The sequence below is a fragment of the Coregonus clupeaformis genome, chromosome 11, assembly GCF_020615455.1.
Source record: "Coregonus clupeaformis isolate EN_2021a chromosome 11, ASM2061545v1, whole genome shotgun sequence".
Classification (NCBI taxonomy): domain Eukaryota; kingdom Metazoa; phylum Chordata; class Actinopteri; order Salmoniformes; family Salmonidae; genus Coregonus; species Coregonus clupeaformis.
In genome coordinates, this window is record NC_059202.1 from 48015890 (window position 1) to 48028841 (window position 12952).

Consider the following 12952-nt stretch of genomic DNA (forward strand, 5'->3'; position numbering starts at 1 on the left):
TTCATCAAAACGTCCACATCTCTCCCCTTCCATCTCATCTCACCACATTCTAATGGCAGTGATGCTGAAAATGGTTACGGCGTCATTGAGTGTCCTCGGTGCTGCTGGGATGTGACTGTGGTAGCATCCATTTTGTCACCTTGTTTTATTTCTGTCTCAGATTGGAAATGCATGGGCGATTATTTCCTCGTGTTCAGGATGAGTGATGATGAGCACTGAGCCTGGCCCAGACTGCTCTTTCGCTCCTATCGTTTGTGTGGGCTGTCAAAGCTCAGCTGGAGGAAGGAGAAATCGATTATCTGGGTTAGGGGTGTTAGGGGACGTGTCAGTTTGTGTTATTGTGTCTCGGGGAAAGCTTCCATAATGTCACTACTAATAATAGGAATGACTATTGAGACAACAAAGATGATGAAATAGGGAAGGAAGATGGGGTACTTCTTCCAAATGGTATCATTATATCCCTCAGACATGCACACTGGTATGAGGAAGTGGAAATGCAGCTGAGATTGGCTGGCCAATATGTATGTATGTTTTGATCATGTTGTTCTACTTGAATGTTTCCAGTGCAGCTGTTGATATGTCACTGCTCAGTACGCTCCCCAGCGCAGATAGAATCAATTCCTATTATTGCATTATTATTCCAGTTGCTTGAGGCCCTGGGCCATCAGGCTGTGGAATATGATATTGCTGGAGACTTGCCCAGCCTGTGATGACTTTCAAATCAGCGGTGCACCAGGGGGGTATTGGAAACTTTCCAGCTATTCTGAGTCACATTTTCTTGTGACAAGTCAACAATCCCCAGAGGGACCACCCTTGCCATAAATCATTCTGGAGACATGACAACGTGTGTTGTTGCACAAATGCCAAGAAGAGGATGGGGATGGTATCAGACTGCCAGAAAAGCAGTTATTTTGATTTCAAATGTGAGAGAATGGCTGTAGACACACAACAGGAAAAATCGTTAGTAGGTAGGATATCATTGCGGATTATTACGCACATTTACATTGATGTGAACACTGAAATGTTGAGTAATTTGCCATGTCAGTGTCAAATAGAATCTTCACAAGCCTAGTGTCACTTCCCTCCCTTCCACTACCCAGTAGTAAAATTGACTGGACATGTGTTTACAACCCAAAGAGCACCAATACAAATCACTGCAGTCTCGAGGTTGACATTTCAGGAGATAGTAGGAGAAGATTGAAAGATGCGATGTACACGCCTCGATTAGATGTTGGCCTCCATAGTCACCACCAATGTAATGTTGTGGTACCACAGAGGGTCCTGCAGGTCTGATCTCAGTGAGGCAAAGGAAAACAATTGAATGACTAATAAAATAAAGTTAGAAACAATTGTTTCCAACAGACAGTGTTGATTAATGACACGGGGGTTCATGACACCAGACTCAACACCTCTATTGGAGCTGTAGTGTGAGGCTGCAGGGGTGGCGCTGTAATTTAAACCAAAGGGACACTTAGTGGCTCAACTGACAGGAGGAGTGAAAATGTCATCTTTCCAGGAAACCTAGGAACAGTCAGAATGACAGGCTGAGGGACGTGAAGGAATGTAATAGCAGAAGTGTCTGAGTTGGGTTCAGGATCAGGAGCAGCGTATGTCAGGCAGCTTAAATTGTCCAGCAGCAGTTATCGGTGACACCCTGTCATCAAAGACGAACACTGATGAAGGTGTGATATTCCCCCTAGTACTCGCCCTGTATCCACATAATTCCCACTCTCTGCTTTGCCATCACAAACACAGCTTGGGTGGAACTAAGTGTGGAAATCCAATCACTGTTCATTCCACAAGGACTACATGCAGAAAGGGCAGCCAAAGAGTTCTGCAGTGAATGATGGGGCAAGCTAAAACTCTGCCCCAATGACACCAACAACTAACTAAAATGGCTGAACAGCCAGACTCAACTAACCTGAGTCATTATATCATGGCAGGTATCAAATACCCAGACGAAATCTCACTAAACAAGAATCCCTCTCTCTTCAACCCAACTGTCTGTCGGGGGGCATTGAGGAGGGTCTGAATCTTAATACAAGCTGATGTCTGTCTAGTTCCCAATCTGCTCCTCTGCAGGCCTGTCTGTCTGACAGAGTAATGAGAGACCCGTTCTGCCACAGAAATTTCCTCAAAGACTGCTGGATTACAAATTCACAGCAGGCGGTTGGAAAGTCTCTTCCCTGTTCTCACCAAATCCATTCTAATTGTGTTCTTCCGGTCGATAACTTGCTCATTGCTCTGCTATTTCAGCTCTTTTGCATCCATCAAGGGCTTATGTGGTTCAATCAAGTGTATAACATTCATATAACCGTATAACAATGTGGGGAAGGTGTGAGGTGTAAGTGAACGCAGCTATGGTTGCCTCTGTATGCCTCTTCAAAGGTTCACGCACAGGTTCACCCTGTTTAAAACAGCAGCACTCAGAAAAATAAAAGCATCACTGAAGGTTCAGCTCTGGTACACCTGAGGCCAGACCACAGAAAATAAGAAACAACATGTAGACTGTATAGAACCTGTTTTCTTTTCCCATTTGGACATCACATCAGAACTGTCTGTGATTCACTAGAGCTGGCACATAGGGAGTTACAGCCCGTCTAACACTTCCTCCCACAAATCTCAGTCAGTAATGACTCCAGAGAATGTGTGCATGAATGCTATGAGTCAGACGTATATACTGTAAATCCAGCTAAGCCAAAGGTGCGATGCTGGAGATGGGGCCAGACAATAAAGCTCAGTCAGGATCAGTAGAGCTGGTCACTGACTCTCTCTGCATCGTCTGATGTTTCGCTCCCTCTTGCTATGCTATCAGTGATCATCAAAGGCACTGTCAAGAAAATGTGAAACTGGGGCTTCAAGAGGCTGCCTGCAACGCTAGACACATTCAAATTAGACAGGCTTATTATTTCTTCAAAAGCCACACAGCTTCCTCATTTTTGGTACTCTTAAAAAGTGTAGAAGCTCAGTCGTGTATACTGACTTGAGGTAAACCTGGGAGCATGTGTTATGCTTATGTGGTCAAGGAAAGAGCCTTCCACAATGCACATCTACACTGTACATAGTGTGACATCTACATCTAGGGCTCTATTGTAGCAAACCTAACGCAATGGTAAATCTTAGCAATTGCGGTAGTGGTATATATTGAGTTTTGTCCGTTATATCGTAGTTTGTTAAATTAAATAGCCAAAAATAAACCAAGTAAAATGTATGTAGGCCTATCCCATCTTTGCTAAATATGTTGAACATGTTTGCAGTCCACATTGTACGATGCCTAGTTGCATGGCTTCAATATGGAAATATATTGTTAAACATAGCATTCACACTGATATAGGGGCTAGACCTACTGTAAATTGCATTATGTCAATAAGTAAGATTAAATTCACTATTGATAAGGCTTAAAGAGAGAGTGAATAATTATATTCAAACTCTAATCAAAATTAAACAACTTGTTTCAAATAGGTTATGTCTAAATAGAGTTACAGGCACCATAATTGCTCCCCATGGGCATATACTATTAAGGTAAAATATGGAGGCTTTATGCACATCTAAACTTTTCACAGGAACTGGACAAAGATCCAATGCTGCTCCCTAACTTGATCTTTTTATAACGCTTTAGTGATGAACATTTATTTAAAAGCAGTCTTACGAGTCAAACCCTTTATTGGTATGTTGCATTGGGTAGGACAAAAAAAACAGCCCTTATTGAGGGGAGGGGAGGCTATGCTTGGCTTTTAATCCCAAAAAAATGTCCTCATAATTTTCAGGGATGGAATATGAATACCCAAGCTATAGGCTTCTGTAGCGCCGGACCTACCGAGTTCATTTATGCGTTCTAGAATGTTTTAATTATATGCCCAGGCTTTTCTGAGTTTTTTTAACCATTTGTATCATGTTAAATATTAGCCACTATCAGTAGCCACCGTCAGTAATTCCCACATACATTTATAACTGTCACTGTAGTGAGTTTCCTCCAGTTTGTAGCCTACATTTTGCATCATTCCATTCCATTCCATTTACCTTTCTTTCCTCTGTCACATTTGTTGAGTTGTTCCTGAGGGTTGCTAGCATTAGTGGATCATATTAGGCTAACGTTGTGCAATAATTTGGGACATGTAGCCTATTTGAATCATTATGGAACTCAGACCACACGTAGCAGTTTAAACCTGGAGCCTGGGGCACGGTTCATGGCGACTGGACCGTTGTCATCACAGTTCCATGATTAGTAGGGTAGATTTATAGGACTATTTTTCAAATCCTATTGAACACTTTTCTCACCTTCCAATATTTAATGGATTGAACAATTGAATATTGCAACTTTTAGGATGAATCAAAACACTTAATTTTTTATTCATCAATATATTTTGTGTGTAAAGGCTCTCCAAACCTGTTTTTTTATGCTTCATTAATACTTTCCTAACACTAAATTATTTACAAGCTAAATCTACCAATTGGTACTGAAACGAAAATGAATATGCAAATATTTAGATCGTTTCTTTCATTGATACCTAATATTTGGAACCCGTTCTCTCTATATATTATATTGAGTCTGTTGAGAAAATTCAAATTAAAGGTACACCATATTTAAAGGGATGGCTTTAGATAAATGAAAAATCCATGAGGATATCTGTTGGCCATAAAGGAGCTACTCCCAAAAAGCTTGTTGCACACCTGCATACGGTAAGTCTGAAGACAAAATACTGAGAAGTGCTTAAATGAAAATGCGTAAGAAAGGCATACATTTCCTATGTCTGAATCGGGCCCCAAAAGCATAGATGGAAATAAAATTGTTCTGATGACTGAAGAAATAAACCCAGAATGCATACATGTAATTTGGGCATGCATCAGAAGTCATACCTGCTTGCTAAAGTCAATTAACTTTGTGGGTTGTAAGAGAGCCCCTTGGTTTTGAAGGCTGGCATCATAGATGGATTCATTTTCTCCCCGTCATTGGTTGTGGCAGACTGCAGAAACAAGAGCAACATTGTACAACACAACCTAATACCTTGGTGGTTTAAAGAAATGACACGTGTTGCATGACTCTTTCCAGAGACCCTGGGGTCTTCACAGGGAAGTGAATGGGATGGAGAATAAGGGAGCGTAAACCAGATAGAGGGAAAAGGGGAAAAAGGGGGTCCACAAGGCCCTCTCATTATTCAGAGAGATACTCGAGGCCACAGGAAATAGCGCACTTTATTTTTCTCGTCAAACTCCAGCCAGTTTAATAGTGTGTCCTGTTTACAGCTAGCGGAGAGACAATGGGGATGGCGTGGCTCGACCAGACTTGAAGGGAGAGACGATCTGCTCACCTCACCCTGTTACGAACACAGTGCTGCTGACCTCAACACAGTATTCTGATTATAAAGACCCTTCAGGGGGCAGGTGCAAAAAAATATATCCCCCGTAAAAATAAATATTCAAAACAGAATTTGAGCATAGGCCTATTTATTTCTGCAACAACACACTCACTCATCACAAAGTGTGTAGCAAGCTAGTTACAGGGGCTCCTAAGGACTTGATTGATATCGGGAAAAGAGGGTAGGCTATCAGCTGATCATTGATGTTGATGATTGATGTAAATCTGCTAGTTAGCTAGCTCCATAATTGTTTCACTGATTGTGATTTATCTTCAATGCTCTTAAATAATAACTTCATAAAATAATATTCGTAATCTTCTACAGTGTTGGGGGTAATATGTTACAAAAGCAACATGCTAAGTAGTCAGATAACTCTTATGAGTAACAGAGTAAAGTAACAAGTAACTTTTCCGAATTGGGTAATATTATTATGCCTCGATCACACCGACAGCGTTATTGCGTTTTGGTACACCAGAAGTACATTCATTTCCAATGGAACGCTGCGTTTGCCTTGCAGCGTTGCGTTGCAGAGGCAGTTGCAGTGCGTTCTGTGTGGTGCATACTTGGATTTATCGAACGTATGCATCAAATTGTATTCGTAGGCGGTTTGACAGAAATGGTAGCCGATTGTGAATGTTGAACTTTTGTTGCACACATATCCAGATGATGCTGCACCATTTTGTGCAATGACGCTGTAGGTGTGTTCGAGGCGTTAGTTATTTTGTCAAACAACGTGTGGGTTCCTTTCAGAATCATACAGTACCAGTCAAAAGTTTGGACACACCTACTCATTCAAGGGTTTTCTTTATTTTTACTATTTTCTACATTGTAGAATAATAGTGAAGACAACAAAACTATGAAATAACACATATGGAATCATGTAGTAACCAAAAAAGTGTTAAACATATTTTATATTTGAGATTCTTCAAATAGACACCCTTTGCCTTTATGACAGCGCGTTTCCATGATCCAATCTCAACTTGATTCCTCATTTAGTTGTCGAGCGAGCGGAGAAAGGCTAGAAATGTAATGACAGCTTCTGTCCATATAAAATGTATAGAGGGCGCACCTCTGATCTTTTCCATTGATCACTTCTGTGATAGCAAAGCCCATTGAGGCATTTTCCATCTAGTGGCAAGTGTTCCCTCTATACATCTCTAGGGGTCCATGCACGTGCAGTCTATAACCAGAACTGGCGGCTCGAAATAAAGATTTTGAATGAAAAGATAGGAAATCTGTACAGATGTTTGGCTTACAGTATACATGTATATGGCTAATTAAGCAGCCCATATGATAGTGCAGCACTTGTAGACTAGAATAGAAAAGCAGAGCTACAGATGAAAGGAGAGACTAGTGATCAAACCTTCTTCTTCTGCAGATTTTATATGGCAGTCGGCAACCAACTTTAAGGTGCATTACCGCCACCAACTGGACCGGAGTGTGGACATGAGACAGGGAAGGTTTAAATCCTACCCATTATTTTTGGAGGGCCTGTCCAGTGGAGGGCCTGTCCAGTGAGATTTAGAATGATGCATTGCAGATAGCAATGTACTGTATAGAACTGATACCATTCTGTGTGATCGAAAGTCGTGTTAATTCTGCACAATAACTTTTCTATCTGCAACCCTCTTGAGTGTACCTGCTGAATAGACCCCTGTTTCAACTACATATAAAGTTCAAACGCACACACTGCAGCCCTCCAGTATCAGGAGTGAAGCACACTACTCAAATCTCTCCTCAACATTTTTACATTCTCTTTTTTATGTTTTTATTAGTAATAATAGATGTGATTGTGTGAGGCAGAGCGAGACAAGTGCCTTTGTGATACACTCGCTGTGCTTTCCTGTCAGTCTCCACTGTAATATTGGGATGTGCTAAGGAGTCAAACCCTTAAACACACACACACACACCAGTGTGAAGTCCCACACCAGTCATCGGATCAGAACACCTATGGACTGTTGGATTATATTATTATATCCACAGACAGAAACCAACTGGACATGACTGAGATTCAGTCTTGACCTTCTTCCCATCTCTAACAGGACTGTGTGTGTGACCCCAATATGACGTGGGCTTGAGTTCAGAGAAACTCTCAAGATGCCAAGACAAGCACACATGGGCCTTGTTTATTTTCTGTTGGTCTGCTAGACCAACGTGACTGACAATGACACTTCCATCAGTGCCACACCTCTCATGGAAAAGTAGTGCCTTAAGTAGTGATTCTTGTCAAAGCACCAAACAATAGATATCAGGCATCACCTTATATTCGGGTGTCGGCCATGGCGGTGGTCCTCTGTAGCTCAGCTGGTAGAGCACGGTGCTTGTAACGCTAAAGGTAGTGGGTTCGATCCCCGGGACCACCCATACACAAAAAAATATATATACGTTTTTTTTGCAGTTCACTTAAGCTTGGCTCTTCAACAACATCACTCATTAAATCTAATAACAATCTCTCCCGTTCTCGACCATATTGCTGGCTCTGAAATACAACGTGTTCCACTGTCTCAATCTCCTCCTGACAGTGATCACACCTCCCAGTCGGATGTTTTCCTATCAATTTAAATGTACTGTTGAGCCTTGTGTGTCCTATTCTCAGCCTTGTGATAACACTTTCCTCCCTTCTCTCTTGACCTGAGGACCTCCCTGCCCCCACCTTTTCCTGGACCTTATACAGCTGTCTTCCCTTTCCCTCCCTGTTCCACAACTCTTGCCATTTGTTTTTAACCACTGTTCTTATGTTTGAGAGCCTGCTTGGCGAGAACATCCACCTCCTCATTCCCCTCTACTCCCACATGAGCTGGTACCCAGAGGAACATCACAACTACCCCCATCGGTCTCACCCTATACAAGCACTGCAAACTCTCATAAAATACATCTTGTCTTTGAGACACAGATTAATAGAAGCTCATCAGTGCTGCCCAGGACTCAGAGCAGACTACCCTGTCTGGCCTCACCTTCTCCACCCACTCTGCAGTCAATAGTATGGCCAGCAACTCCATTGTGTAAACAGATAAATGATCCGTTATTATTTTTGTCACGGCCACCTTAAACTCATGAAAACTAAAAGCTGCACCTGTCCTTAAATCCATCTGCAAATACACTCAATAAAAATATAAAACGCAACATGCAACAATTTCAAAGATTTTACTGAGTTACAGTTCATATAAGGAAATCAGTCGATTTAAATGAATTCATTAGGCCCTAATCTATGGATTTCACATGACTGGGAATACAGATGTGCATCTGTTGGTCACAGATACACTAGTATGCCAAAAGTATGTGGACACCCCTTCAAATTAGTGGATTCGGCTATTTCAGCCACACCCGTTACTGACAGGTGTATAAAATCAAGCACACCGCCATGCAATCTCCATAGACAAACATTGGAAGTAGAATGGCCCGTACTGAAGAGAACAGTGACTTTCAACGTGGCACCGTTGTAGGATGCCACCTTTCCAACAAGTAAATTCATCAAATTTCAGCCTTGCTAGAGCTACCCCGATCAGCTATAAGTGCTGTTATTGTGAAGTGGAAACAACTAGGAGCAACAACGGCTCAGCTGCGAAATGGTAGGCCACACAAGCTCACAGAATGGGACCGCCGAGTGCTGAAGTGCGTTGCACGTAAAAATCGTCTGTCCTCGGTTGCAACACTCACTACTGAGTTCCAAACTGCTTCTGGAAGCAACGTCAGCACAATAACTGTTTGTCGGGAGCTTCATGAAATGGGTTTCCATGGCTGAGTAGCTGCACACAAGCTTAAGATCATCATGCACAATGCCAAGCGTCGGCTGGAGTGCTGCAAAGCTTGCCACCATTGGACTCTGGAACAGTGGAAACGCATTCTCTGGAGTGCCAGGAGAACGTTACCTGCCCCAATGCATAGTGCCAACTGTAAAGTTTGCTGGAGGAGGAATAATGGTCTGTGGCGGTTTTTCATGATTCAGGCTAGGCCCCTTAGTCCCAGTGAAGGGAAATCTTAATGCTACAGCATACAATGACATTCTAGACGATTCTGTGTTTGGGGAAGGCACTTTCAGCATGACAATGCCCCGGTGCACAAAGCGAGGTCCATACAGCAATGGTTTGTCGACATCGGCGTGGAAGAACTTGACTGGCCTGCACAGAGCCCTGACCTCAACCCCATCGAACACCTTTGGGATGAATTGGAACTCCGACTGTGGGCCAAATCACCCAACATCAGTGCCCGACATCACTAATGCTCTTGTGACTGAAGTCCCCGCAGCAATGTTCCAACATCTAGTGGAAAACCTTCCCAGAAGAGTGGAGGCTGTTATAGAAGCAAAGGGAGGACCTACTCCATATTAATGCCCATTATTTTGTAATGAGATGTTTGGCGAGCAGGTGTCTACATACTTTTGGCCATGTAGTGTACCTTAAAAAAAGGTAGGGGTGTGGATTAGAAAACCAGTCAATATCTGGTTTGACCACCATTTGCCTCATGCAGCGTGACACATTTCTTTGCATAGAGTTGATCAGGCTGTTGATTTTGGCCTGTGGAATGTTGTCCCACTCCTCTTCAATGGCTGTGCGAAGTTGCTAGATATTGGCGGGAACTGGAACACGCTGTCGTACACGTCGATCCAGAGCATCCCAAACAAGCTCAATGGGTGACATGTCTGGTGAGTATGCAGGCCATGGAAGAACTGGGATATTTTCAGCTCCCAGGAATTGTGTACAGATCCATGCGACATGGGGCCGTGCATTATCATGCTGAAACATGAGGTGATGGCGGCAGATGAACGGCACGACAATGGGCCTCAGGATCTCTTCACGGTATCTCTGTGCATTCAAATTGCCATCGATTAAATGCAATTGTGTTCGTTGCCCATAGCTTATGCCTGCCCATACCATAACCCCACCCCCACCATTGGGCACTCTGTTCACAACATTGACATCAGCAAACCGCTCACCCACACGACGCCATACATGCTGTCTGCCATCTGCCCAGTACAATTGAAACCGGGATTCATCCGTGAAGAGCACATTTCTCCAGTGTGCCAGTGGCCATAGAAGGTGAGTATTTGCCCACTGAAGTCGGTTACGACGCGGAACTGCATTTAGGTGAAGACATACATTTACATTTACGTCATTTAGCAGACGCTCTTATCCAGAGCGACTTACAAATTGGTGAATTCACCTTATAGCCAGTGGGATAACCACTTTACAATGTTTATTTTTTTTATTTTTTATTTTTATTATTTTTTTTGGGGGGGGTAGAAGGATTACTTTATCCTATCCCAGGTATTCCTTAAAGAGGTGGGGTTTCAAATGTCTCCGGAAGGTGGTGAGTGACTCCGCTGTCCTGACGTCGTGAGGGAGCTTGTTCCACCATTGGGGTGCCAGAGCAGCGAACAGTTTTGACTGGGCTGAGCGGGAACTGTGCTTCCGCAGAGGTAGGGGAGCCAGCAGGCCAGAGGTGGATGAACGCAATGCCCTCATTTGGGTTTAGGGACTGATCAGAGCCTGAAGGTACGGAGGTGCCGTTCCCCTCACAGCTCCGTAGGCAAGCACCATGATCTTGTAGCAGATGCGAGCTTCAACTGGAAGCCAGTGGAGTGTGCGGAGGAGCGGGGTGACGTGAGAGAACTTGGGAAGGTTGAACACCAGACGGGCTGCAGCATTCTGGATGAGTTGTAGGGGTTTAATGGCACAGGCAGGGAGCCCAGCCAACAGCGAGTTGAAGTAATCCAGACAGGAGATGACAAGTGTCTGGATTAGGACCTGTGCCGCTTCCTGTGTAAGGCAGGGTCGTACTCTCCGAATGTTGTAGAGCATGAACCTACAGGATCGGGTCACCGCCTTGATGTTAGCGGAGAACGACAGGGTGTTGTCCAGGGTCACGCCAAGGCTCTTCGCACTCTGGGAGGAGGACACAACGGAGTTGTCAACCGTGATGGCGAGATCATGGAAAGGGCAGTCCTTCCCCGGGAGGAAGAGCAGCTCCGTCTTGCCAAGGTTCAGCTTGAGGTGGTGATCCGTCATCCACACTGATATGTCGGCAGACATGCAGAGATGCGATTCGCCACCTGGTTATCAGAAGGGGGAAAGGAGAAGATTAGTTGTGTGTCGTCTGCGTAGCAATGACACACAACTAATCTTCTCCTTTCCCCCTTCTGATAACCAGGTGGCGAATTTGGAAAGGTTGAAGACCCTGGTGAGGACGACAAGCACGAAGATGAGCTTCCCTTAGAAGGTTAAAAACCCTTCCTCCAACCCCCATGATATCCAGTTTGATAAGTAGGCCTTCCTTCCACATCATACTGTATCATAGGCATTCTCCACATCAAAGAAAATGGCTACCACCACCTCCTTATTTGCCTTTGCCTTCCGTATGACTGACTCTAGACAAAGTACAGGATCCATCATTTCCATGCCTTTCCTGAACCCACTTTGATCTGGTGACATTAGGCCTCTGCTCTCCAGGAAGGAAGTAAGCCTTTCTGTTGTCATCCTTTCCATAAGTTTACATGAGATGTCAACATTATCGGCCTATAGCTTGATGGACTAGTAGTGTCTTTCGCTGGTTTCCGTATTGGCACCACTACAGCCTGCATTCAACAGTCAGGCAGCTTGCCGTCCTGCCACACCTTATTGTAAAGGCCCAATACTTTCCCCATTGCAGTTTCACTGAGTAACACATCTCATCCTCATGATGTAACACATTTCATCCTTCCCAGGAGATGTTACCTCAGCTTTAGCTATCGCTATCTTCATCTCAGCCAATGTAAAAGGGGAATTCAATCCATTCTCCATCACTTCTCTCTGATGTTCTCCTCTGACCCTCTCTCTCCCACTCTGCCCCTCTTCTGTCAGATTATTTGAGCTGTGCACCTTCACAAATGCCTGGGCTAACATCTCTGTCTTCTCAATGTCTCTCACTGCAACAGTCTCCCCACTTTTCAGTACAGGGAGATCCCAATCTCGTCTGACCCCAAGCATTTCGCTACACCCGCAATCTGATAAATATGTGTATGTGACCAATAAAATGTGATTTAATTTGATCCTCTTAATCATCCCCCATACCTCTCCCACAGGAGTAGTCCTGCCTATGTTTCCACAGAACTGGCGCCAATACTCCCTCTTAGCTGTCCTAATGATCCTCCGTACTACTGCTTGTGCTTGTTTGTACTGTATCAGGCGTTGATAGTTATGGGACTTTTCAACATCCTGAAAGTCCTGTTCCTACTCTTCACAGCTTCTCTGCACTCTTCAGTCCACCACGGAACTCCCTTCCTCCTTCTCCCCAGAGTAAGATCCAGAGCAGATTCATCTCCAGTTACTGGGTCAATCCTGGTCCTCCGGTTGTCATTAAGACACACAAATCCTTTCTAATCCAGGTGTTCCTCTAACACTTGTCCATTTACGTCAGTCCATGACCCTCCCAAGAGTGTACTGTGGGCATTAAAATCCCCACACCACATCACCCGTCTCCTATCTTGACCTTCTACACTCCCAAGGGCCTTCAACTCTAGTCTCTTACACCTGTTGCAAAAATTCCCTATTACCAGATTCCCCTCTCCCAACCACACTTCTACCACTACATACTCCTGTTCAACTCCCTCTCCCACATGC

At 44.0% G+C, this 12952-nt stretch overlaps 1 protein-coding gene across 1 annotated transcript in view; it reads right to left on the reverse strand.

The window, feature by feature from the left end:
* LOC121577038 (alpha-1,3-mannosyl-glycoprotein 4-beta-N-acetylglucosaminyltransferase C-like) overlaps nucleotides 1-12952 on the reverse strand; it is a 38662-nt gene that overhangs the window by 4536 nt on the left and 21174 nt on the right. Inside the window, exon 2 of the mRNA XM_041890739.1 lies at nucleotides 4858-4964. The gene's annotated coding sequence lies outside the window, so the exon portion shown is untranslated. The remainder of the gene's footprint in view (nucleotides 1-4857; nucleotides 4965-12952) is intronic.